The 24,931-nt window shown below is 48.0% G+C and overlaps 1 protein-coding gene across 1 annotated transcript in view; it reads right to left on the reverse strand.

Moving 5' to 3' along the window:
* LOC101064538 (low-density lipoprotein receptor class A domain-containing protein 4) overlaps positions 1 to 24,931 on the reverse strand; it is a 100,396-nt gene that overhangs the window by 22,441 nt on the left and 53,024 nt on the right. The gene's annotated exons all lie outside the window — the stretch shown is intronic.

The raw sequence follows: 24,931 nt of genomic DNA on the forward strand, positions 1-24,931 counted from the left end.
CGGGAGGGCTGAGGAGAGGATCTCGCCACGCTGCCGCGAGGCTTTCTTGTGTCCTCACGCCTACATAAATACACTCCAGACAGGCGTGCGGACCCGAGACAAGCTCTCATATTCAGACGGACCCAAACCAACATTGATTCTCGCAACCCACCTCCATCCACACACACACACACACACACACAGTCTGTCTGGAGCGTCAATTCAGTCCCCAAGGGAGCTCAGGGTGACACCACTAACAGGCCAGACCAGACTAGACAGCCAGCAGACAGATAAATACTAGGCACGGCTGAATATCAAATGCACTCTACTAGCTCTCGTACCATCCCCCCCATGACTGCATTGCACACTCACACACTCTCTCTCTCTCTCTCTCTCTCTCACTCTCACACACACACACACTGAGCCCGTCTGTGTCTCTCTCTCGGGGAAAGTCTGCTTCATCGTGTATTTGAGGAATACCAACTTTAGGTTGATAGGTTTATCAGGCCCGGCACGAGCGCACGCGTGTCTATTTTAGGAACTTTTCACAGGCTTCCCTGCTCACTCAGGACTTTGGTGCCTGTTCCAGAGTTCATCAAGTCGTGATGCATTCGTGTTGCATCGTAGAGATCCGAGAGACTGACCGTGTAAAGGAAGAGAGGGTCATACTGCGCAGATCAAGACAGGACATTTCCTTCTCTGCACAGGTGATGTAATTGTTCTTTATTTAGAGCCACAGGAAGCTACTCCTGCATGTGTCCACATAACTCACAAATGCTGATCAATAATCAGACGTTTGCGGTTGGCCCATAAATGCATCACCAGATGCATCAGCGCTCAGGCCCACACTGAAACAGGCAGAACAGCTCAGACCTCAGAGAAGAGGTCCAACCCTCCCTCCCCTCCCTGAACACCCCAGAGCTGCACCATTTGAGCTTGGATTCTGCCGGTAGACGCTACTCCATAGCGCCATCTTGTGGGGCAGCCAGGACTAGACCTATTTCAAGCACCAGCCCAAATACAGATGTGAAAGTCTGAGGGAGGCACTATTCTGAGGTCTGCTCCAGTCTTTCCTCGGCTGCATGGAAGTTTCTAAAATATGCTTCTGAAAAGGTTTAATGTTCAGTTACAGCTCAATTTAATCAAAGTACAGGACAAAGCAGAGTTTTCACACAATAATGAGCAGCCTTGGAACATTTTAATTAAAGAAAGATACAATGGACACATCTGTACAAAGACAAGCTTTTGTGGTCTTGCACTTCTGTAATACTTTGGTTTTTCAAGGATGGCACGCATCATCCCAGAAATGTGGGAAACCAGCATTTTTAAATGAGCATCTTGTATTTTACGCATTAATTTGATTTGGAACACAACAAGAGATCCTATTCTAGACTTTTTTTCTAAATCTGAACACCACCCAGATGAATTCATCATTATTATGCAGGCATGGATTTAATAAACTGTCTCGGGAGCAGGAACAGCACAACAAAAGCCAAGATATCTTTGGGTGCGCCTACTTTGTCTGGCTTGTTTTAATTTGTTCTTTCAAGGCTTTATGGAAGTGCAACTCTACATGGGTGGAGTAACTCATCTCAACATGGCGTGTTTCTGCCATCTTGTGATTAATTGGAAAAAAAACACATTATGCACAATCACAGGACTGTGGTTTCCTTATTTATTCCTCGTGTGTGTTACTGATCATTAGCCATAAAAAGGCATTCAAAATCATTGAGGCACCTGCCTCTTTACTCTGCCTGGTAACAGAATGGCAGAGCTGCACCTGAGGGGGCATCATAGAGCAAAGAGGACAATGGTCAGGTAGAGTGTGTTTCCTGTGGCAGATAAGTCTAAGCTGGCACAGCATGCTTAAAAAGAACTTATCATGGCTACGGATTTAATTACAGCCGGGTGACGCACTGCTTCCAGCCATTGTACAAACTCTAGGCTCACATTTCCCGAGTCCAGCTGTTAACCATGCTCACACAGTCCACACGGCATGAGGTTTCTGTACACTGCCCCCTGGCACCCGGATGGTCATGACAGCTATGTACAATCCTTTTGGATAAAGCAGGACAAATATGGAGGCATAGTGGTTCTGATGCTACTATGCTAACTCCACTGGATCGGTTTGTTACCATCAGGTGGAGTCAGACGTACAAATGGAGGTAAGAGGCCACAAATACTGATTATATCCTCCTGCAGCTTCAGTCTCCACTGCAAATCACAAAGATCCATTTTGACTCCTCAAAATATTTCCAGTTGGACTATTAACCTCGCTCGCTGACTCCACTGAGCTGCCAGTGTTGCTGAATTCCAAATGTCAAAACAAAGGAAGGATATGACTCAAGGATGAATGGGACCCATGAGTTAAACCACAATGCACCTCACCGGCTGACAAAGCTGCAGAGCGAGACAGAGAAAGTGTGTGTTTGCTCAGGCATTAACGGCGGCTCTGCACCCTCGGCTGAGTGCGACGCAACAGAAACGGCCAGAGTTGCATTCAATAAACGTCTGGCAGAGGCGTGCTGCCCTTGTCTGACTGCAGCTCCGTGTCACATCCTGTCCGTGCAGGTGCACCACCCAGCTGTCTGGTTTCCCATTCCTGTCATTTAGACTCACACACTTACACACACAAACACACACACACACACAGTGAGAGCTACGGTGTCATTGCAGCGGTGCCTGCAGCCATAAGAGTGCGGGGGGAGTGATTTTGACATGAAAAAAAAGAAGGTGTGCACTCGTGTGTGTGTGTGTGTGTGTGTGATGGAAGGTAAAGAAAGATAACAGACAGTTGCAACAGTTTAGCCTGGACTGAAAGTAATAGAGATTAAATATAACAGATCAAAGGAGAGATAGACGGAGCCTGAAGTAAAGAATACCTGGCTGACTGAATGAGTGTGAGCAGATGACAGAAGAAAAGAGCAAAGAAGGAGGAAAAGAAAAAGCAAGTGACTCAGGGAGAGAGGGACAGACTAGACTAGATAATCAGCAGGTATTGAGCTCTTTTCACCCCTGCGGTAGGGCCCTGCTGAGCATTGTAATGGGCTGTCTGCCCAGCTGGGCCGATGAGCTCATGTCTGGCTTTAATGCCAATCTTCTGAACTGGCACACAGCGTGGCGAGCTGCAGACGCAACACCGACGCCCTGACGCAGTCAGAGGAAGGACGGAGCACAGCGGAGAGAGGAGGCGAAAGAAAGAGGGAGAAATCTGATAGGAGAGCAAGGTGTGTGTGTGTGTGTGTGTGTGTGTGTTCTGTCAGGTACTTCCCTCACAACAATGATAAGAGTGCTAAAGCAGACAGCAATAACCACACAGCCAGTGAGACAGACAGGCTGTAAATGTTGCTGTAAAAGTGAAGGAAAGATAGGATGAGAGACAGAGTTTACACACTCATAAAGTGCACTGATTACAGAGCGTGCTCCGTGCAGGTTACAGCCTCCTGTTACTCACACACACACTCACACACACTCACACACACACTCATGCACGCAGGTAAAGGCGGAGTCTTTAAAGACTCACAGGTACTTTCTGGTATTTCATCTGTGGAAACTTCACTCCAGGGCTCCTGCAGCGTTTGTTCACTAACATTTAAGACTTTTCAAGACACCCCCCCCCAGAATGACATTTAAGATTTAAATATTAGGTAAAAGCTTTGGGTGCTACTGCCGCACGAGCAACCAGGAAGTGAAGATGCTATTGATGATACTATGACATCTGCAGAGTTTGTCTTTTCCCCCTTTCTTTCCTGCCCTAACCTACAACTCCATCACTGCTGTCACTGGAACATTGAACACGTTGTCCAATCTCACCACAGAACGATGCAGAACTGAAGCTCCTGATTTAAAAGAAGTCCAATGCAAAAAAAGACAAAGTGAAATGGTTGTGTTCCTCCCAGACACTGGTTAGCCAATATCCATTGTGATACTGCTAAATGGTTAGTCATGTGTCTGGGTGTGTGTCTGTGTGTGTGTGAGTGTGTAAAACAGGAATATCTTTAATACTTTAGTGAGGAAATGTGAAAATCTCTTTAAATAGCTGCTATGCTAAATAACAAGCAATGCCATCACTGCTGTACTAAACACCCACATAATTGCACTTAATTGCAGCACTTAGGTAGGTTTACTTTACAAGTCGCATTAAGATGCACCGTTTTGATAATCTATTCTTTAATGTTTAAGCAAAAACCAAAAAGATATCCTGCTGATATTCCAACAGGAAGTGAGATGCTCTGAACCAGGAGGTGTGTCACCTGACTGCCACATGTACGTGGTATTTACCCTGGTGTGTCATGTGTTTGTCAGCCTGCGATCATCCCAGTCATGAGCTCCTCCTGCTCTGGGTTTCTTCCTCACACATATTGGCAGATGTTGGAGATGCCACCACTGCTGACAGTTTTATTTCTCGTGTTTCTAATTTTGACTATAGGTGGAGTTGGCCTCTTCCCTCTTTAATGTGTAACCTCATAGAACCCAAGAAAGCAACGCGAGCCTCCATCACGAGCGTCATCGCTGACATCCTCTTCCTCTCTGGCCCACACGCTATGTCATATAAAGCCATGTAACTCCAATATAGGGTAATATGATAAAAACATTACATTAGCTGAGGACATTTTGTAAGGAGCTGACAGACGCTCGGCTGCCCTGGACTTGCTAACATGCTGGCGGATCTTTGCACACTCCAGGTTAGCATGGCTGGTGGGCTAATGCAGCATGGACTCATCGAGCTGCTCCTTCATGAATGTATAGGTTATCATACTGTATAGCTTATTTAGCCTCCCGTTAGCCTGTAACAGGCTGTGCCAATGCACCCAACAGTCCCAACAGTCTGCCTCATCGCGATTCCATGATGTTGCAGCCAGACTGTGGAGCGGAGCCAACAAACGTCCCTGCTCACAGCAGGTTCCGCCTCCTCCCGTCTCCCTCTTACAGTACTGGGAAGCAGCACTACAGGCGCGCACCCCACAACAGCTTGTAACCATGACGTTCACTGCTGAGGTGCTAAAACCGAAGGCTAGGCTCCAATGCAACATTAGCACGGCCCCAGTCGGGAGCCGTGTGACCTGTGGTGGATAAAATGCCTGACAGGGCGGCAAAAATGTTGATTACAAGATCTGTATCTCCGTACAACAGGAATGACAGATGCTGTCATGTCGGGCCAGATCCTGAAGATGATCTGATGGCTTTTCCCTTATTGGTGTCTGGATATGAAACACAGGAGCACCCTATTACATCAGAATACACAGCACCTTCTGAGATTATTGGATTTTAAGACCCCAGATCACAAACAATCACAGACAATCTGATATGTGTGTCACCTACAGAGACGGTTGAAATCAGAACCAGCGTTCTGGACCGAAGGGGAGGGCTAAACCAGGCTAGCGCATTTGCCAATCAATCAAACAATATCTAGGCACTGACTCAGTTTTCCACACTTCTGTGTCCTCAAAAAGATCAAATGTTCATTTTCAATGTCTGGGAATCATCTGGACTTGAAAGTAAGATATCCGAGCAGGAGTTTCCGATCTTTCTCCTGTGCATCTGAACTGCAAGTCACCGGCTGCTGATTAAACTCATTGATGCATTGTTAGATCTGTCTTTTGGGGAGGCTAACACTTCTCCTAACACTTCTCCTTCTGCAGCAACAGAGGCAAACACGGGTTGTTTTCGTGTTCTGACTGATGACACGGAGAGCACGGTGACCCAGCACCGCCATCAGCGCTACCCGCGGTGTGTGTTTTCCTATTTTGCGCAGGCTAAAGTACCGACATCCCTCTTCCTGTTGGCTCATGCAGAAACCAGACGCAGAGGAGGTGAGCTGGATCTGCTCAGAGATCAGTCACCATCACAGAACTGGAGACATTTGCCAGTGTTCTGGAAAATGATTTGGAAGTTGATTTAATCCAAGAGGCCTGACAGAGAGAGAGCGTGTATGTGTGTGTGTGTGTGCTTGTTGTCTGCCCAGTGACACCCAGTGAGAGGCTGCTTCCTCAGAGAGTGATTGGTTTGAGGCGAGACGGTCTCTCGGTGCAGGTGGGAGAGCCGCCCGTGTCATCATTTCGTTTTCCGTCTGCTTTCCTGCCATCCACTTCCTGTCATGTGTGATTTTCCGAGCAGCTAATCAAGCTCTCCCCTCTGCTACCTCTACGTTTCCTGTCTTCGCTGAGGACCGGACATGCTCTTTGTCCCTCCGGCGTCTCTCGTGTCCTGGAAGAGCACGTTTATATGCTAGAATTAAGATGTGAGGGAAACAACTCAGAGTAAATCTGTCAGACCGCCTCACTGAGATCATAAACACACAATAAATAACCTTTCTCTCATCGATCAATGCAGGATTTTCATTGATCTACAGGGATAATCAATGCCCGCGGTTGAGTTCTGACCCTGAGGGGGAGGTCGGGGGGTGTTCAGACACTTTTTTCCCGGCAGCTCTGGGAACTGAAAGCAACTCGGAGCGGCTCTGGAGCAGATCTGGATCTTCCTCCTCCCACCAAGTTTGGTGGATTTGGCACAATCCTGCCGCAAACAAGTAAACACGCACGGCCGGAACAAAACCTCATTTTGAAGGAAGAAATCGCAGCCTGAGATAATTTTCCAGCACCACTAATCCTCCAAAGAACTTAACAGGGGCCTTTAATCACCACTGTTTACCACCAAATTAGACAAAAGAAGGAATTTAGTGACAAATGTTCGAAAAGCTCATCTGAAAGATGATTAGAGGGCCTCACGCAGCCTCTGTGGAGCCGGATGAAGTCATGATTTTGTTTTAACGACTGAACGTGCAGATGAAGCTGCCTGGAAGCTCCGCACCTCCATCGCTTGTGCACACCTGCACGTGTAGAACCTCTATTGATCACAACATTAGAATATTCAGCGATAGAGTGACGAGGTTCCTCTACTCTCAAGTGGACCCGGTTCATTTGCTCTAATTGATGTCAGCCAGCTCTTTAGAACCTTCCTGCCATTGATCAGTTTGATTTCCCTTAAAAGACTCAGGTCATCAATCAAAGCTGCTTTGTTTTTGAGTCTTTGGAGGGTTCTTTTAATCTCCTCCTCCTCCTCCTCTCTGTCCATCCTCATCTCTCATTTATCTCTCCGTCTTTTCTCTCACTCAGCGGGAAAGTCCTGTCCCATCACCGTCCCGAGAACAGCACCTAGTCCCTCCACACACACACAAACACACACAACACACAACCATTGAGTGGCCACATTAATTACCCGAGCAGTGGGGGTTTCCCTCTGTGCCCCGTCCACTGTGGGCCCTGAGATATTTAATAAACCTGTCACCAGCAGGACTCCCGGCCCTCACCTAGAACTAATCACACACACACACACACACACACACACACACACACACACACACACACACACACACACATTGACACTTCTAACATAACTGGTTTGTTGTGATGCTTCAATGTCAAACATTCCCGGTTCCCTCTGCTCTCAACGCGACAGTTCAGCTGATGTGAACACGGACGCGCTCATTCTACGATGGAGGCGAAAAAAATGTGAAGATGCCTCCAGAGCCGGTCAAGGATGTATTTGTTTTCCATGGGATGGAAGCTGTCAACAGCGCCGGGGGAGGAAGAAAGCAGAGAGAGGAATGGAGAAATGGCGGAGGGGGCGTGGCTTTCAGGTGTGCCTGAAGGGGCGTGGCCAGGTGAGTGTCATTGGTATGAACAAAGACGGATAAATCCGAATTCACCAAGCAAAAAGTGAGTGTTTGTAGTTGTTTTTTTCCAAGTTTGTTTCTGGATTTTCGTCCACTTGTTACATGTGGCGCCCAGTTTATTCTGGGTTAGTAAATATCAGGTCCTCATGGTTTCGCTGGTTTTTATAAACGTCAGAACCACCAACCAGATCCCGCCAAACCCTGCCTGCAGCCACGGCAGGTAGAGGTAAAGCCCAAAAGTCATGAGGATACAGCTGAAAAGGACTCTGACTCACCTGGGATTAGGTCAGCCCATTCCTGTTGGCCCAGTTTGACATTCAAAGAGGAGGACAACGTATCTATATTAGCAACCTTTCATCAGGTGAGTGTGTGTGTGTGTGTGTGTGTGTGCGTGCGTGTGTTTTCACCCAGACAAGGTTTTGCAGTGATGATTGGATCAGATTAGGCTGACAACAGCAACGTGTAAGAATCTTCAATTCTGGCACAACACGCGCACACACACACACACACACACACACACACACACACACACACACGCACACACACACACACACACACACACACACATACTCGAATGGTGTGAATAATTTATGCAACCAGACTTTCTGTCCAAAAAGCAGTTTGGTAGTTGGATTATGGGCGGAGTCAACCCACTATCCCCCCACTAGGCGGCGATTTGTGTTGGTTTACCGGCCTTTTACGTCACACCACAACAATCTGCACATTAGTTAGCCAGTGAGGTAGCAGCCTCGGCTAAATCCACAGCATCGACAACTTTACGTGTCAGGGAACTTGTCCATGGAGCAGCCTTGGACGCCACGTCGTGCCAAAAATACTTTGCCATGCTAAGTTCCTCTTGGTTGCTGCCACCCAGGAGCCTGTTTGTGAACAACTCAGTGGTGCGATTGTGCTTCCAGGTTATCGTGAGCATGTCCGTGCACGTTGTGACTCCTAAAGGAAGCGACTAACACAACACAGCGACATACAACAAGATGAAGCCTATTTTTCTGCTTCCACCAAATCCTGCCTTCCCCATCAAGATGCTTACAGAACAACCAACCAGGCACACACACACACACACACACACACACACACACACATATTATGGATCCTGAGGCCCACCCAGAGGTGGCAGGCACCGTACCACACAGTCAGCCTGTCTCCTAAAATTGTTTTCTCTTCAATCAACCTAGCGGGGCCAGTTTGTCATGCAAATGCAGCCCTGGCTTGGCTCCTTTTGTTGCTCTGACAGATTAGCACTCGTGCATGTGCGAGTGTGCGTGCACATGTGTGCACGTTTGTGTGTGTGCTGTCCATCTAGCATCAATTTGCTCTATATTCATTTTTATTCTCTTTTTGCTGTCCTCTTGCACTTATTCATCGTATGTGAAGAAATATTGTGCATCGCCTTGTTTTCATCATTCTCTTAAACCGAGTTTCCCTCTCTTTCTCACACACACACACACACACACACACAATAATAAGGTATTGAATTGTTAAGTGGAAATAATTAGGCTTGGTAATGCAACAGGTGTTTTCAAGCAGGAAGACTCCATTAGCATCCAGGTGGCTGCACCCAACAATGCTATCGCTGCACATGCACTGTACGTGCACTGAACGTGCACTCAAAGGATTGGATGAACCTAATTCAGTTCTTCAATGGTTTGTCCATAATGGGAGAAGCGGTAAAAGCTTTCTGTGGCCTGAAGTGGGGGGCCAAATGGTGCAGCAACCACGTTCAAGCTAACGTTAGATTAACAATATTCAACTTAACAAAGGTCGTAGTTTTGTATTCGTACATGAGAAATACAAGTTTATGACATCCATCACTTCTCATAAAAGCTGCTTTACTATTGTTATCAGCTGCTTTTATTACAAAATCCATTGTGTAAAGGTGAGGAAGGTTTAAAACTTCACTTTCGTTTCAAACAAACTTTGGTGTGGCTAAAGCGGAGTCATCCTAAAAATACAAATGAGTCACTTTGGCTTTCTTTGTCATAATGAATCGTATAATTAAAGCCCTTTTCTAATCCAACATTAACAGAGCCCAGGTCAAAGGAAAAGGTTATTATAATTGTCTAATAAGGTGCTAGCGTGAATGACTCCTGTTATGAATAACAGTAATAACACTTTTAGTCAATAATGACGGCGGGACAGTATCACTGACGCAACGTACGGTTCAAAAGTTTCTTAAGTGTTTCTGGGAACATCAGCTCAACACATCTTCCCAGAAATGCTGAACCTCTAATGATGCCCGCACACGAGGCTCCTACTGAGGTTTTATGTCCATTATTGAGACCAGCACAAAAGTGAGGGCTGCATTTCTTTGCTTTCATTTTTGGATGAAAGCATGAAATATTGCCAGCATTATCCGCAGCTACAGGACAACAACTCACCCGACGGTGCTCGGACAATCGCTGAAAGGCTCCTTCCCGGTTTTTCTGCTGAATCTATTAAGGAATGCTATTGATCCACCTCAAACTGACTGATGGAAGCCGCTCCCCGCTCTTTCAGAAGTTTTGCGTGAAATTAGCCTGACGGATGAACACACCTCTAACCCCTCTTCAGCGCCACTTGTCTTATTTATCTGCCACCTTTTCATTCTCATTTTATTTTTTCAGCCCCCATTTTGATCTTTTCCTCCCCACTCAATCATCTGCGGCTTTCTTCTCTTCTCCTCTCTTTTGCAGGTCAGTTAATGGGATGTATGTAAAACTGGCATCCTACGTGACTTGTGTGGACTTGGAAGAGCTAGGCTGTTCCAGTTGGAGCCCTGAAACCTCACCTACATACTGAGGGTTCAAGGGGCACAGCAGACCCACCAGGGCCGACCCAGAGGGAGGAGATGTGGAGCCTCACAAATTAGGACAATATCAACAATATCAACTTCTGCGCTGATACACTGCCCAAGTAACAGCGGCGGCGGCGCCGTGATGAACTGTCCGACGACGGCGTTGACTCAACTACGAAGCATCCGCGGCGGCGCATGTGACGCTGACCTAATGAGACAGAGCCGGACGTCTCTGAGCGCTCCCAGACGGGGCTGAGCTGGCCTCGTTAGTGCGGGTAAACGCTGCGAGGGCACGTCTGGGCCCGGCAGTTCAGCCCCCTGAGCGAAAAGGCTTCCACGCAAGTTGACTCAACCGTCACACAGACAGCAGGCGAGCGTTGGCCACACTGTCGGCAGACCAGACCCCCCCCCCCCCCAGACAGGATGACTCCAGACGGTGACTCAGGCACCTTCTTTTACTCATCTCCATCTTCATTTTCCGTCCGCCCCTGCCCAGACCCTCTCTGCTTTTTCATTCACGTCTGCTAACATCTAACCTGGCTGGTGAATGGGCCTGGAGGGGATCTAGCACCATTTTGGGAGCACCTAAAGGTTTCCAGATCTGGTTGGGACTGGAACGCACCGTCAATAATCGGCTTTGGCTTTATTGGTTCTGGTGGAAGCACAGGATTGAGTGGACAGGTTCATCACCCAAAGACCAAACTGGAGATAGGAACACCCAATGAAGGACCTGCTATGAACAGGTAGAAACCGCGAGCAGGACCAGACTCATGTGTCACACATGAGAGTTCAGACTTGTCTTTCTTATTTTCGTTTTGACACTTTGGCACCCTTCCTACCCCCCATCTCATCTCATGGAGCTGCTTCTTTGCTGGCACAGTGAGGAATGATTAGTCATCCTGGATAGCAGAGCCTCAGCTTCTCTGCTCCGTCTGCTCTACCTGCAGCTCGCGTGTGTGTGTGTGTGTGTGTGTGTGTGTGTGTGTGTGTGTGCGTGCGAGTGAGTGTGTGTCACAGGCTGGTACGAGGGCAGTGCGTCACGCCTTCTCGTGTGAAATGAGTGATGAATAAATGACTGTATAATTCAATCTGAGCCCGGTCAATATGCACAGGCTGAATATTTAAAAGCCTCTAAGCTCATCTGTCAGTGCGAGGCCATTAGCAGCAGAAGGAGGAGGAGGAGGAGGAGGAGGAGGAGGAGGAGGAGGAGGAGGAGGAGAAGGAGGAGAGTGGAGGAGGAGGAGGAGGAGGAGAAGGAGGAGGAGGAGAGTGGAGGAGAGAGGAGGAGGAGGAGAAGGAGGAGGAGGAGAGTGGAGGAGGAGGAGGAGGAGGAGGAGAGTGGAGGAGGAGGAGGAGGAGGAGAAGGAGGAGGAGGAGAGTGGAGGAGAGAGGAGGAGGAGGAGGAGGAGGAGAGTGGAGGAGGAGGAGGAGGAGGAGGAGGAGAAGGAGGAGGAGGAGAGTGGAGGAGAGAGGAGAGTGGAGGAGAGAGGAGGAGGAGGAGAGAGGAGGAGGAGGAGAGAGGAGCGCTGCTGGACATATTGGATACATCTCAGATGCGCCTCCGGTTCGATCCGGCGGCGCAGCAGCGATTTGTACGTCTCCGATCATACGTGTTTGTGTACGTGTGCAGCCGCGTGTGTGAAGTGCCTGACTTTGAGTCCGTGCTGCCTCCCTGCTCGCCCTCCCCAGAACGATGAGACGAGAGACGTGCTTAGTTGGTTAAAAAAAACAAAACAGAGAGAGGAAAAAGCTGGGCTATGTGCCGGATCAGACAGGCTGAGTGGGAGGAACAATGACCTAGTTTCCAAAAAATACTCAGCAACTCCACCGGCACCACAACGGAGAACAGATCACGCAATGTGTGCTGCCTCTCTCAAATCTGCGTCTGCTCCTCTCTGTTTATCTGATTCTTGTTTTCCTCACTCTTTAGTTCTTTCATCCTTTCATCTGCCATCTCCTTTTTTTTTGCTTGTGAGGGGTTTTTTGCTACTTTTTCTAAAATGTTTGCCCTCTTTCTCTTTCATCTGTCCTACTTCTGGTGAGAACCCACTGGGCTGAAGATGACTGTGCCAGTGTGTGTGTGTGTGTGTGTGTGTGTGTGTGTGTGTGTGTGTGAGCAGAGTGAGTAGCTGTGTCATGCTGCACTGCTGGGAGGCCACAGGGTCCCTGACTGCTGTCTGAATCTGAGCAGGACAAGTCACAGCATGCAAGAACGCCTCGTTCTCTTTGCACAAACACGCACGCACGTACACCCACACGTGCACACCCACAGACAGGTGTGTGAGAGGCTGAGGGCCTACTCGACTTTGTGATCAATTGGACGATGTTGAGCATGAGCGACAGACCATAATGAGCCGGACAAAAGTCGGAATTTCCAATTTTTTTCCATGTAATTGATTCTCCTTGATGCCTCATTCTGCTCCTGTTGGTCACTTTCTGCATTTATTCAGTGGGTTGGTACAATTGATCCCTGGTGATGTCATCGCTGTAAATGGTAACTAATGAGCTTCGATACAGCCGATCAACGCTCTCATCTGGGAGTCGACCTGACCTTTGCAAACGTCTCTCCAGCCATTTGCTCGACAGTTTAATTTCTGTTTCCCCACGTTAGCCCCAAGTTAGCTTCAAACGCCCCAGCGTTCCATTTTCTGTACTTCTGAACTCTTCAAAGAGTCGGTTCATTTAGCTGTACCTGCACCCAATTATGGTTTAGCCTGCAAAAGTTAGCTGGATTCCAATCTACTCAGGCTTAAGTGCTGCAGTATCATGGATTTGGATGGATTTGGCAGAAATGTGGTTTCTGTGTTGTGACTACGGCGTGCCGGCAGACATTCCACTCAGGATTTAGGGGGTTTCAGAAGAGACGACCAGTTTCTGCGTGCGGCTGGTTTTAGCGCTCATATTTGTACCGGCAGCTCGGACATTCAGACTGCTAAATGGACTTGATGAATGGAGCCGTGGAGCCTTTATTGTCTGATTCCTCGGAACACTTTACGATGCTTATTACATTCAGGCAAATATTAGCGCACCGACGGCCAAAGCTACCTGTGAAGTGGCCCCTACAGTTGAGAGGAGCCTCTTTCATTCACACACTCTTGGCTAAAGCTACAGGAATTTTCCAGCTTCTACGTGTCGATTCCCGAAGGAAACTGAGCACATGAGGACTGACCTTTCAGCTCTCTCCCGAATCTCCTTCCATTAGGAGCCAAGCTGGAGCCACGTCACCTGTCGATGAGTCTTTTCTGTTTTCTGTTTTACCGGCTGGCTGTACATAATTCTACAGTTCCAGTCATCCTCCACATCAAAGCTAGAGCTGGAGACGGCGTTCCTTTTCAGGCACATTATAATTCAGAGCCTGCTGGAAGAAGATGCTGCTGTACGCGGATGTTGCTGAGTGTAAGAAGGAGATGGAAGGATGGATCCGTCAATGGGTGAAGCAACAGCTGCAGACGGAAACTGTGAAGAACGGACATTTGGAACCGCTGCAGACGAAAGCTGGACGCACAATTCACAATTTTCAGAAGGGAAAACCTGAAAGACGGCAGGGGAAAGGACAGTTGAAAGCGGTTTTAGTATTAAAATAAAGTGTGCTGAGTGCCAGCATTTTAGTCAGCACATTAGCGAGCTGACCCTCTCACGCTAGTCGTTGACCTTCTGCTATAGCGCCCGCTTCCACCATCTGTCCCTAAAATGTCAGGGCAATCAGCAAAAGAGCAGACATGTACTACAGGTTGTATTTCCTAAATGGTATTTTTTTCCCTCTCTAATCTCTCCCACATGTGGGATTTAGGGAAGAAAAACACATGATGGATCTTGTTGCTAATGGCGAGCAATGCACCAGATATTATTTCCTGAAGTCAGCTTGGCCTCCTTGACCGGGCTCCTTTATTTTTGGCTTTGCCGGTTCCCATGACGACGGCTGGCACTTCCCCTGCTTGGCACCAGGAACACACTTCTGTGGCCTCTCCCTCTCTTTCTCCATCACTCTCGTTCTCCATCACTCGGTTTGCTCTTCCTTCCTCCTCCTTCGTTCCTCAAAATTGTCGCGCCGGCCTCTAATCTGCGTCTCCCTCTAAGTTTGTCTTTATCTCGACAGGCCCACTTCCTCTGCACACTACTTATCGCAGCATCTCTCCTCTTCTGATTCAGCATCCCTGCACCACTTTCCCAGCCTCCGTGCTTCCTCCTCATTCTGCTGTCTTCCTGTCTCTAAGCCTCTCAGCCCTTATCTCTCTCTTCTGCCTGCCTTTCCTCCTCTCCCCACATTTCAAACTCTTCCTCTCCTTGCACTCCACTTCAATTTAATTCTCAATAAAACACAAATACATCCTGAAAAAGGAAGTGCGAGACTCCCACCCCCTCATTTTTGTGTTATTTCTCACCAGGAGCACAGGTCATTTTCTTCTATTCTGCTCTTTTGATATCTCAACAGCAGCACAGGAGCTGGCCAGGCTGCACTTTTCCTTCTCTTTGGCTGGATAATGGCCACTTAGTGTTCCACATCTGCAGGTTTGTGCTCAAATACAAACCCCCATGAACATGTGGCCCTTGCATGTTGCTTTTTTCCTCCCTTGTGCAGCAGCAGCGGTGATTCCAGGTGCTGTAATTGCAGCAGATGAGCAGCTCAACTGGAGCAACGCTGATATCTGGAGAGTGACGGTTATGCTCATCACAACAGGGAGCTTATTCAGACAAATGACATTTTTCTGCCGTCGTTATCGAGATCAAAGTTGAGCTGTTATAACAGAACAGAAAGAAAGAAGGGAATTCATTCAGCCCTGGACAGGGTGCCTCTTGCGTGGTGACCTTGGAGAAAAGCTCCAGCAACTCCCATGAAAGCATCGAGGCAGAGCGCACGGAACAATATCGGGATGAGAAGCTCTCGCAAAAGAACAGCAGCAATCAACAGGTGGAAATAATCGTCAGCTTCATACACGCAGGCGTGATGGCTGGCGGGTCAAGAGAGGGGGGGGGGGGGGGGGCGGAGAGATGTGCACGAGCAACCACCTAGGCAGCGCCTTTCATTCGTTCTCTATGAGGAGTGGCACATCCCTCATGCAGAGCACAAAAGGATAACAGGTGGTGAGGCAGGAAAGCAGACAGACCGTGCAGAGGCCAAGGTTCAAACGTGTGAGTGATGGCGTGTGAGCAGTTACACCTGACACATATTGTGTGCTAATGTAGATAAATGGGAAATGCAGATGACTATCTCACTGTTTGTCAAACTGCGGCCGACGGTACTGTAGACTCCGCTTCACTCTGGATAAATGTTTGATTTTCTTCCTCGCCGGCAGCCCCGCCTCGACATTTGTTCTAACCTTAAAATCTTGCAGATGATTTAGCAGCCCTGCGGACGGTCCGCGGCTGCTGCCCTTGGGCAGAAACCGTAATTAAACAGTTCAGAGGTAGAATTTATGCAACCTGACAGACGAAATCTGGGGCAAAAGCCATCCACAAATCACTGGGCCCCGGCACTGTAGTTTAATTACAGCTAATGCACTGTAAAATTACACAAAATGATTAAAATAGTATGACTCTTGCTCTGAACCAGGGGATAAACCTCTTCTTGTAAGACCCCGGGATGAGTTTTTTCCTAGTAAGGAATAAATCAACAGTCTGCCCAACAGAACGGTTAATATTTTGTTGGGAAAATCCTTGATTCAGGCCATCTTGTGGATGCCACTTGACACAAACCATCTGCTCAAACTCGTCTGCAGACTAAACAAACCCCCATGGCGTCGGCCCGCCCTGATGGCGTCCATCCCTCAAGCAGGAATTCTGTGTGCTGAACTCCACATAAACTGTTCTGGTGCTGCCGGAGGAGCGCGACGGAACCCATCGAGTGCGGACATGACCTCCAAATTCCCCAGATCTGAATCAGAAAAACAGCGATCCATAGCGGCTTTGTTGCGGACCAGAAACAGCCGGGACGCACAATCGGCCGCAGAGAACAACCGAAGCCCTTTTTCCCGGTGTGTTACACACTGCCAGCGTTGTTGTCTCTGCATATCTCACTGATGATTCAACATGTCGATGGGAACGTTCAATCCGAGGTGCGGTCGCTGCTAATGTCACGCTGTTCCCACATATCCGATTTTTGGTTTCGGGGTTTTCTACGCTATGGAAAGTAAGGGGGCGACAAAAACAATAGAAACGCTTGTTTGGCTTCATTTTGCCGGATCTTTTTCAGAAAGGTCGACATGGATAAGTGCTGCATTGCTGCTAGGTCATCGATACCAGTTTGGCCCAGCAGGGGGCAGTGGTAAAGACGCAGCCCGACGGCGTCGTCGAAGGCGCAGTAACGCATCTGTTTGTGTGCGCGGCTGCATCGAACCCTTGGCGAAGGTCGTGTTTGACGTGGCTGAGCTCACGTTGGACCTTCTCCAGGCCAAATACATCCCAGTCGGCAAACACAAAGAAATAAGTGGAAAATACAACACTGAAGACTTGAGAACACACACACACCTACACACACCCACACGAGCACGCACACACACACACACACACAGACCCTCGGTGACCGTCTCATTTCTGATGAACATCTGGATCATAAAGAGGATTTGATGGTGTCCCACAGCCCATAATCATCTGTCTGTCGCCATGGAAACTGCACGCTGTCACCGCCCACGCTGCTGTCGCCAAGGTGTGATTCTCAGGAAGACGGAGGAACACGGCGCACTCACAAACAGCCAGCGTAAACTTTCCCACATGACGCCTCCCGCTGTCAGAGCGTTCATGTAAATAAATGAAAAGGACTCACATAACATCACGTTCATTATCTTTTAGGCAATTAGCCGCAGTCGGTCTCCGGCGCCGACACTAATAACACATTAGATTACAATTTTGTGCAAAGCTGTGTAAGAATGAAGAAATTAAGACTAATTGTCTTCGTGCCGGCTGTACAGAGTAAATTAAAAACTTACTGTGTGTCAATACTGTTTATTTGAAACTGTCAATTATTGTTACATGCTACCGATGGTGTTAGACGCCTCCTTTCTGTCCCCTCCGGGCTCAAACTCAGATTACCTGTATTAATTACATCTGACCTTTGAACCAGGGTGACTCTGTTAGAGGATTGGTGGAACGAATCAATAGCTGGATTAGAATTTTATAAATAAATATGTGGGATTTATCACCAGCATACAGTAGAGGCGATTAAAGAGCTGAGCTACATTTTACAAACTTTGTTATTGATGGGTGAAATTTGGATTTTTTAAAAATATTTTAAACTGTAGGTGTTATAGCGGTGACCTTTAACCTGTAGTCAGATGGACTGTTGCTCCTGCTAATGCTAATAATTCAGAATTTTATTTTAGAACCAGACAACTGATAATATGATAGTAGATATAAATAAATATGTCTCCAACTCAGATGGATATATCAATATGTGTGTGTGTGTTCTTGAACATTGTGATGACCACAATAAGCATTTCACCTGCAAAGTGAGGACATTTTAGGGCAGTTTGGGTCAGGGTTCGGGTCAGGCTCAACCATTTAGTTGGGTTATAATAGTATATATGTGGGGGCGGCACGGTGGTGTGGTGGTTACCACTGTTGCCTCACAGCAAGAAGGCCCTGGGTTCGATCCCCGGTTGGGACTGATTGGGGACTTTCTGTGTGGAGTTTGCATGTTCTCCCTGTGCCTGCGTGGGTTCTCTCCGGGTACTCCGGCTTCCTCCCACAGTCCAAAGACATGCATGATTGGGGATTAGGCTAATTGGAAACTCTAAATTGCCTGTGAGTGTGAGAGTGAATGGTTGTGTGTCTGTATGTGTTAGCCCTGCGATTGACTGGCGTCCAGTCCAGGGTGTGCCCTGCCTCCGCCCATTGTGCTGGGATAGGCTCCAGTCCCCCCGCGACCCTCAGTGGAGGAACAAGCGGTAGAAAATGAGTGAGTGAGTGAGTGAGTGAGAGAGTAGTATATATGTTTGTAATGTTGGAGTCAAACATGGTAAACAGGAGACATCAGAGGCTGAAACATGCTAAAGATGAAGCTGCAGATTGTCTGCATGTGAAGAAATTGTGGACCAAAATCCAATATAAGAAGGGAACAAGCTTCAGCAGTAGCTCATAATGGTAATGACCTCCAACCAAATCGATTCATAACAGCCAAAGAAAGAAAGGCTGATATAGTGAGAGGTGTATGCAGCTGAATCTGAGCGGAGAGGGAGATCATTTGCTTTATGTCTTATTGCATATTTTACACTAAATGCTAATAATTTCTCCTTGAAACAAAAAGTCGTTAAGAGGAATACTAATGGGGGCTGGAGGCATTCGAAAATAACTTTGAAAAGGGCAACGCAACTCTGTCCAAGAAAGAGTAAAAAAAAGCATTTGCACGCGTGTGTATGCTTTTGTGATGCAGCAAAATGTCGATTTTTTTGCGGTTTCTATCAATAATAATAATGTTAGTACAGTTTAAAAAAGTGTTTTTTATCCTGTGTACCAGACGTTCATTCATCCATCTGAACCAAACATGGAGAATATTCTGCTTATATTTGCAAACATCTACATTACTGTGTGCATTATAATGTTACGCTTAAATGTCAACAGGCAGAATGAAACTGAACAGACATAGAGGAAAGATGAAGTTGGGTTTTTATTTCACGCGTCGGTCTAATCGCTCCCTTTGATCCTTTGGTTCTGTAATATCAGCCTGCGGCTCCACTGCTGCTCAACCTGTTCACGTACTAATCATCTTATTCTCTTCCTGCTGCCAGAAAACACAAGGAATCATCTGGCAGCTGGCTCACACAGACACTCATTTTGTACTGCAATGCAGCAAATCTCCTTCAGAGCTGCAGAATGGAAGCCAGAGAAGCTGCTCTGGCTCTCTTTTAAGGGTGCTAGCTTGAAATCGCGAAGGAAGCTATTTTTGAAACAGGCAGCACCGATATCCATCTGCCCCTCACTCCGATCAGTGGGGACACACCCCAGACAGAAACCTGCGAAAGACCCGAAAGGGAGTGGAACTCAGAACCGTTCTGTGCTAACCACTGACACGATGATGGCTTCCCAGCAGGTCCTGGACCCTTTCACAGTGGGTTTAATCAACCCATTGAGAGGCTCCTTCCTGATCACACTGCTGGAGTAAATACCTTCAGAGGGAACACCTGCCACAGGAGCTGCCATTTCCTGCCAAAATAGTGGCAGCCAAAAAGGCCCAGTGAGACCCTACAGAAGCATGGCGGCGCGACAAAGGAGCCAATCAGAAGTGCAGGAAGAAGCGAAGCGACCCATCACCCTCCGCTCTGATGAGATTCCTGGCGGTTACACGCAAACGTGCCGCCTAGCGCCAAAACCAGCCGCCGCCGCCACCGCCGCCGCCGCCGCCTGCGTGACAGATCAGCTTCAGCAGCAGGGGGTCATCACTTCATACAAAAACATGGTAACAACATGTCACATCTGTGCCGCCGCCTCACCTCCCCGCAGACTCTGGGAGTTCCAGAAGAAGTAGCTTTTGATTTGGGTGGCGTGCAAATATGTCTGGCATCAGAGGGCGGGGGAGCGAGGAGAGAGGGGGAACATACACCGTGAGGAGGAGTGTGTCCACGGGGATGCTCTCGCCGTCGCTGTGGCAATGCAGGATGCAAATGGCAGTGTGAGCGCACACACACACACACACACACACACACACGCACACACACACACGCGCGGCTGACTGACTGCTGTTCTGCGAGGCCTCCTAGGCTGGGAACCCGGAGGTGTTAGACAGTTATAATTATCACTTTGATCACACACACACACACACACACACACACACACACACACGCCATTACTAATGATTACCAGTATCAAAATGGAGGCCTCTGTGTTCCGTCTTTTACCTCCATCCATGCAAAGCTCTGCTGCGACCGTGAAAGCCGAAAACAGCCGCGTCATCTGTGGCCGAGGGCGACTTTCCTCCCACAGCAGCGCCGCGTGTCCGTCCTCGCTGAAAGCGCGACGGGTTCACCTGCGTTTCAGCACCCAAAGACTTACGCCGAGCTGCGAGGCGCCGAGTTTCGCAGCCGGAAACAGGCACCTGTTCAGGCACGCACGCTGTTCCCTCGCATATTCCGGCTGACACAAACAAACAGTAATGTATGTAAATGCATGGATGGAGTAATTCACTGTACGGAATAAGTTCTCGTTTTAACATAATCGCTTTGGTAATGAAAAGATTAGCCCCCGGAGAGATGCTTACTCCGTGTTTACTATCACGCTACAACCCCAGGCACCTCCACTATCAGGTAACTGGGAGAATAAAGCCCTCCTAATGTCGGCCGCCTGCTGCATCTGCTGAGGTGGTTCTTATGAAAACTTCCGACCGCCGGCGGCCGTCTCTCCCGTTCCTCCAGCGTCGTTCCATGTCAGCATCATTGCCACACGTCCGGTTTAAGGAGATTGGGCAGAAATTTGCATTCTAATCAACAAGACTCGTCCGATGGGTCGGCCTGGTTTCGTTCCTTCGTTTTCAACTTGACCGAATCAGTCTGAAGCGCGGACACACACAAACACACACGCACAAACACACGCGCACAAACACACGCGCACAAACACACACGCACAAACACACGCGCACACACTCGCCCACCCATCTCTTACAGTAGACAAATGGGTTTTTGAATGGCAGGTGTTTTAAATGAAAAAGCCGGACCACCCAGTCCTCCCAGTATCGCCCCGCTGACCTCCGCAGCTGACAGATGAAGGCTATTCACATCAAGCCTTTAACACCTCCAGTTGCTCCTCTCGCTCGACGCACAAACGCGCTCGCACGCACACACACGCACACACACACACACACACCAAGTCAATATTCAAGCTCTGCACAATCCCGTAAGACAAATGGACGGACATCAAACACACACACAACTTCCAAAAGACGGAGTGGGAGGGCGGTGGAGAGGGGAGAGAAAGGCAGTCTGTGGTTTACCAGAGAGAGCCGCAGACTTAACTTCACCCCCTACCCCCCCCCGCATCCATTCTTTTTCAAAACAAATGCACAATCCTCATCTAGAGAGAAATACCCAGCATTAGGGCGCCATTTACTCCTGTGGGGCTTCATTTGGGTCCTTTCACGCCCTTTGTGTGTACATGTGTGCATGTGTGTGGGAGGAGGGAATAAAAGACACGGGGCGCTGTCAAATAGCCCCCCGCATTTAATGGCCCAGCTGCACCATTACCTAGCACACACACTGGGCCCAAATAGACTCGGGGAGACAAGTCTATCAAACTAAGTATTGGGGGGGTCATCATTACCTTGCATACACTTCCAACTGAAAGTCGAATTGAAAGAAGCGGTTCAGGGGGCGGAGGGGCCAGACAAGCAGCTAACTACAGTACAGGGCATATTTGTGAGTTTCACACACACACACACACACACACACACACACACACACACACACACACACACACACACACACACACACACGTGGTAACATGGTGTTATATCATCATTCTTGTCAGATAGCTGTGCGTGCGTGTGTGTGTGTAAGAGAGAGAGAGAGAGAAAGAGAGAGAAAGTGGTGGAGTGAATGTAATGAATAGAAGAAGAGAGTACCGTAATTTCTGGACTACAGAGCGCACCTGATTAAAAGCCGCATAATCTAATTTTAGAAAGAAAATCAATTTTGCACTTATACAAGCCGCACCGGATTTTAAGCCGCAGTAGTAATATGAAAAATTAGATCGAAAACATTCAGTACCGGTAGATGTTTTTATTACCGTAAGAGACGAGTCACTGAGGAGTGACAGACAGGTAAGAAACAACAGCCCCTCTTTTCACTCTTCTTCTTTTAATTTATTCCACTTAGCAACATAAATATATTGTAGTGTTTTTTTCTAACGGTGTCTGTAATGCAGCTACCTTGAAATATACGTTTGTATCAGCTACACACAAATTATGCTGTTTATGCTTTTTTTACTCCAAACAATGAACAATCTAAACTCCCTGATGGCCCACCTCTAAAATCTTCTATTTTCATGGCGGTGGCGATTGCTTTTGCCTTCCGTCTGATTTGTACAGCTGAAACACCGCGGCCGCCTGCTCTCTGTGTGTTGACCCAGTCTTCCAGAACGTTTTCACGCTCGGGCCACCTGCGATGTTTACATCTAAAAGCTTTCACTGTCTTTTTACTTTGGATCAGTTCTTCAGGCGGGCGTCTCCACCTTCTCCCCATTGATTACCGTAATGTACGCCAAGTTTACTTGACTGATTCACAATAGTTGTGATAGTGCGCCACGAAAAAAACACATAAATAAGCCGCACTGTAGAATAAGCCGCAGTGTTTAAAGTGTAGGAAAAAAGTCATCACAAGTAACTTCCAAGTACATTTCTATGTTTTCCTTTAATTGCTTTTTAAAAAGTTTGCCACAGGAACCAGGGTCAGATTCTGAAAATCATCTGTTTTGAAGGTATTTTTCACCTTGCGACAAGGATCGGCAGCACGCAGCCAAGCTCGTCACACCAACAACCATCCATGGGAGGAAAACGCATCACTGTGCCATCTGAAGGTTGGAGAGAACTAATAAGTAAAGAGCATCTTATTCAAAGCCCCAATGTGCTAAACTCAGGTAACTTTTGTCACATTCTGAGGGTAAATCAAGAAACAAAAACAACTCACTATTTGCTCATTTATCACAATTTCTCTGGCAGGAATGTCAGTCCCGACACCTACGAGCTGTGCCACCCCGCTGCTCCAGATCCTATTTTATGCTCTGCATTACATCCAAGAATCCCCACTCCCCCCTCTCCCACTTATATCACTCACTCCCTCTCTTTCCTCATCATCTCCATCCATCCATCTCTTGTCGGAGCCTCTCAGCGGGGCTCGCGCTGTTGTGCAGGAGGCATACTTGGGCCGTGGCGTCAGTTTGGAAATTAGGCTTGTTTGCATTTAAACACTCTGCTCTTTGGGCACTTGGTAAACTCAACGAGAGGAGGGCGAGCGGAGCGGAGGGGAGGGGAGAGGTGGAAAAGAACAAGGGGAAGTGGAGAGAGAGAGAGCGAAGAGGGAGAAGTATGGGGAGTAATTGCACCAGTGAGAGTGCAGGATAGAGAGGAACTGAGGGGAGTAAAGAAGTGTGTGGAGAACACTGGCTAATATAAATTCATTATGTAAATCCGCAGCTCAAACAAATTGACAGGCGGGTATTACACCCGAGAGGAGCCGAATCAAGAGCATGAAAGCATTAGCTCCACTCACCCTTGACCTCCAACCTCGACCTGTTCACCGGAGTGTGCCTGTCATGCATGCTAATGGCTCGGGAGGGGTCGCGCAGACAGTAACACCACGCTTTGTTTTCTTACTGTGGGGGCTGGAGACAAACTACGGCATCCTACATGTGCACCGGAATGTAAACTACGCTGAGTTGAAAACACCGGAGAGTGGTAACAGACAGCAGCCACGGGCCGAGAGGTGATGAGCAGAGAGCGCCCGCGGCACCAATTATTAATTATGTTTCATCAGGTGTCAGTTTCACCTTCCTCACACCAACGCGCGAAGACAAAACACCGTGACCGCTCAGATCTGTCAGTGAATGTAAGGCAAGAAATCAGAGCTCCTGCTGGGCTGAAGGTGTCCCGGACAGAGAACCAGAACCGATGCTCCACTTTCTACAAGCCTGTAAGATTAAAAACTGACATTTCTTTGGTTGCTTCTTGCTTTAAAAGACTTGGAACATGAATAGGGCTTGTGGTGTCTCAGTTCAGCAACAATTATTGATTTGACCCTTCTTCAAACATTCTTTTTAAAAACCAAGTGGCGACTGCCGAAACGAGTTGTGGCATTGCACCAATATGTCCGCACCACTGAAGGAAGACGGCCGCTCTGACTCCTAAATAGGGGCAAACGTATCTTTGGTTCTGATCAAAAGAGTCAAAACCCAATATGATTACGTTTGCAGGACTAACCCAGGACTCTCCCACATGCCAGAGCACCGTACGAGCACTTTATGGTCCCAGGAACCCGTTGACCATCCTTTGATGCTGTTTATATGTAAATGAAAGCCGAAACAGGACTCAGCGGCCCTTCTCTGACACACAGGAGGAGTTGCCGTCTGAGTCCAGCGGATGGAATGGCAGGAGTTCCCACCGGAGCCTTTAAGGAGTCACATGATGACAACAAACTCTTCAAGCACCTTCAAGGATGCCGCTTGGGCTTATGGAGGGATAGTGAGGTACAAAGGAGGTAGCTGAGTGGAAGAAAGAGGGACAGGAGAGATAAAAGAAGGCAGAGGAGGAGCTCCCTGTTGAACATCTTTGTCTTGTGCTTCAGCAAAAAGAAAAAAAAAAAACAGCTGCCAAAGACCAAACTTACAGTAAAGTAAAAGAGGTGGACATCAGGGCAGGACTGGAATGAAAATGATGGTTCTGGCTCATCATCTGCAGCGCTAATTAATAATCAGTGGATCTACTTATTGACCCTCAGCCCAGCAGCTCAATGCCTGATCCCCTACCTGCATGTCTCACTCTCAAGGAGAAGACCTCTGGGTTGACTTTTGGG

This window comes from Takifugu rubripes, chromosome 7 (assembly GCF_901000725.2).
Source record: "Takifugu rubripes chromosome 7, fTakRub1.2, whole genome shotgun sequence".
Classification (NCBI taxonomy): domain Eukaryota; kingdom Metazoa; phylum Chordata; class Actinopteri; order Tetraodontiformes; family Tetraodontidae; genus Takifugu; species Takifugu rubripes.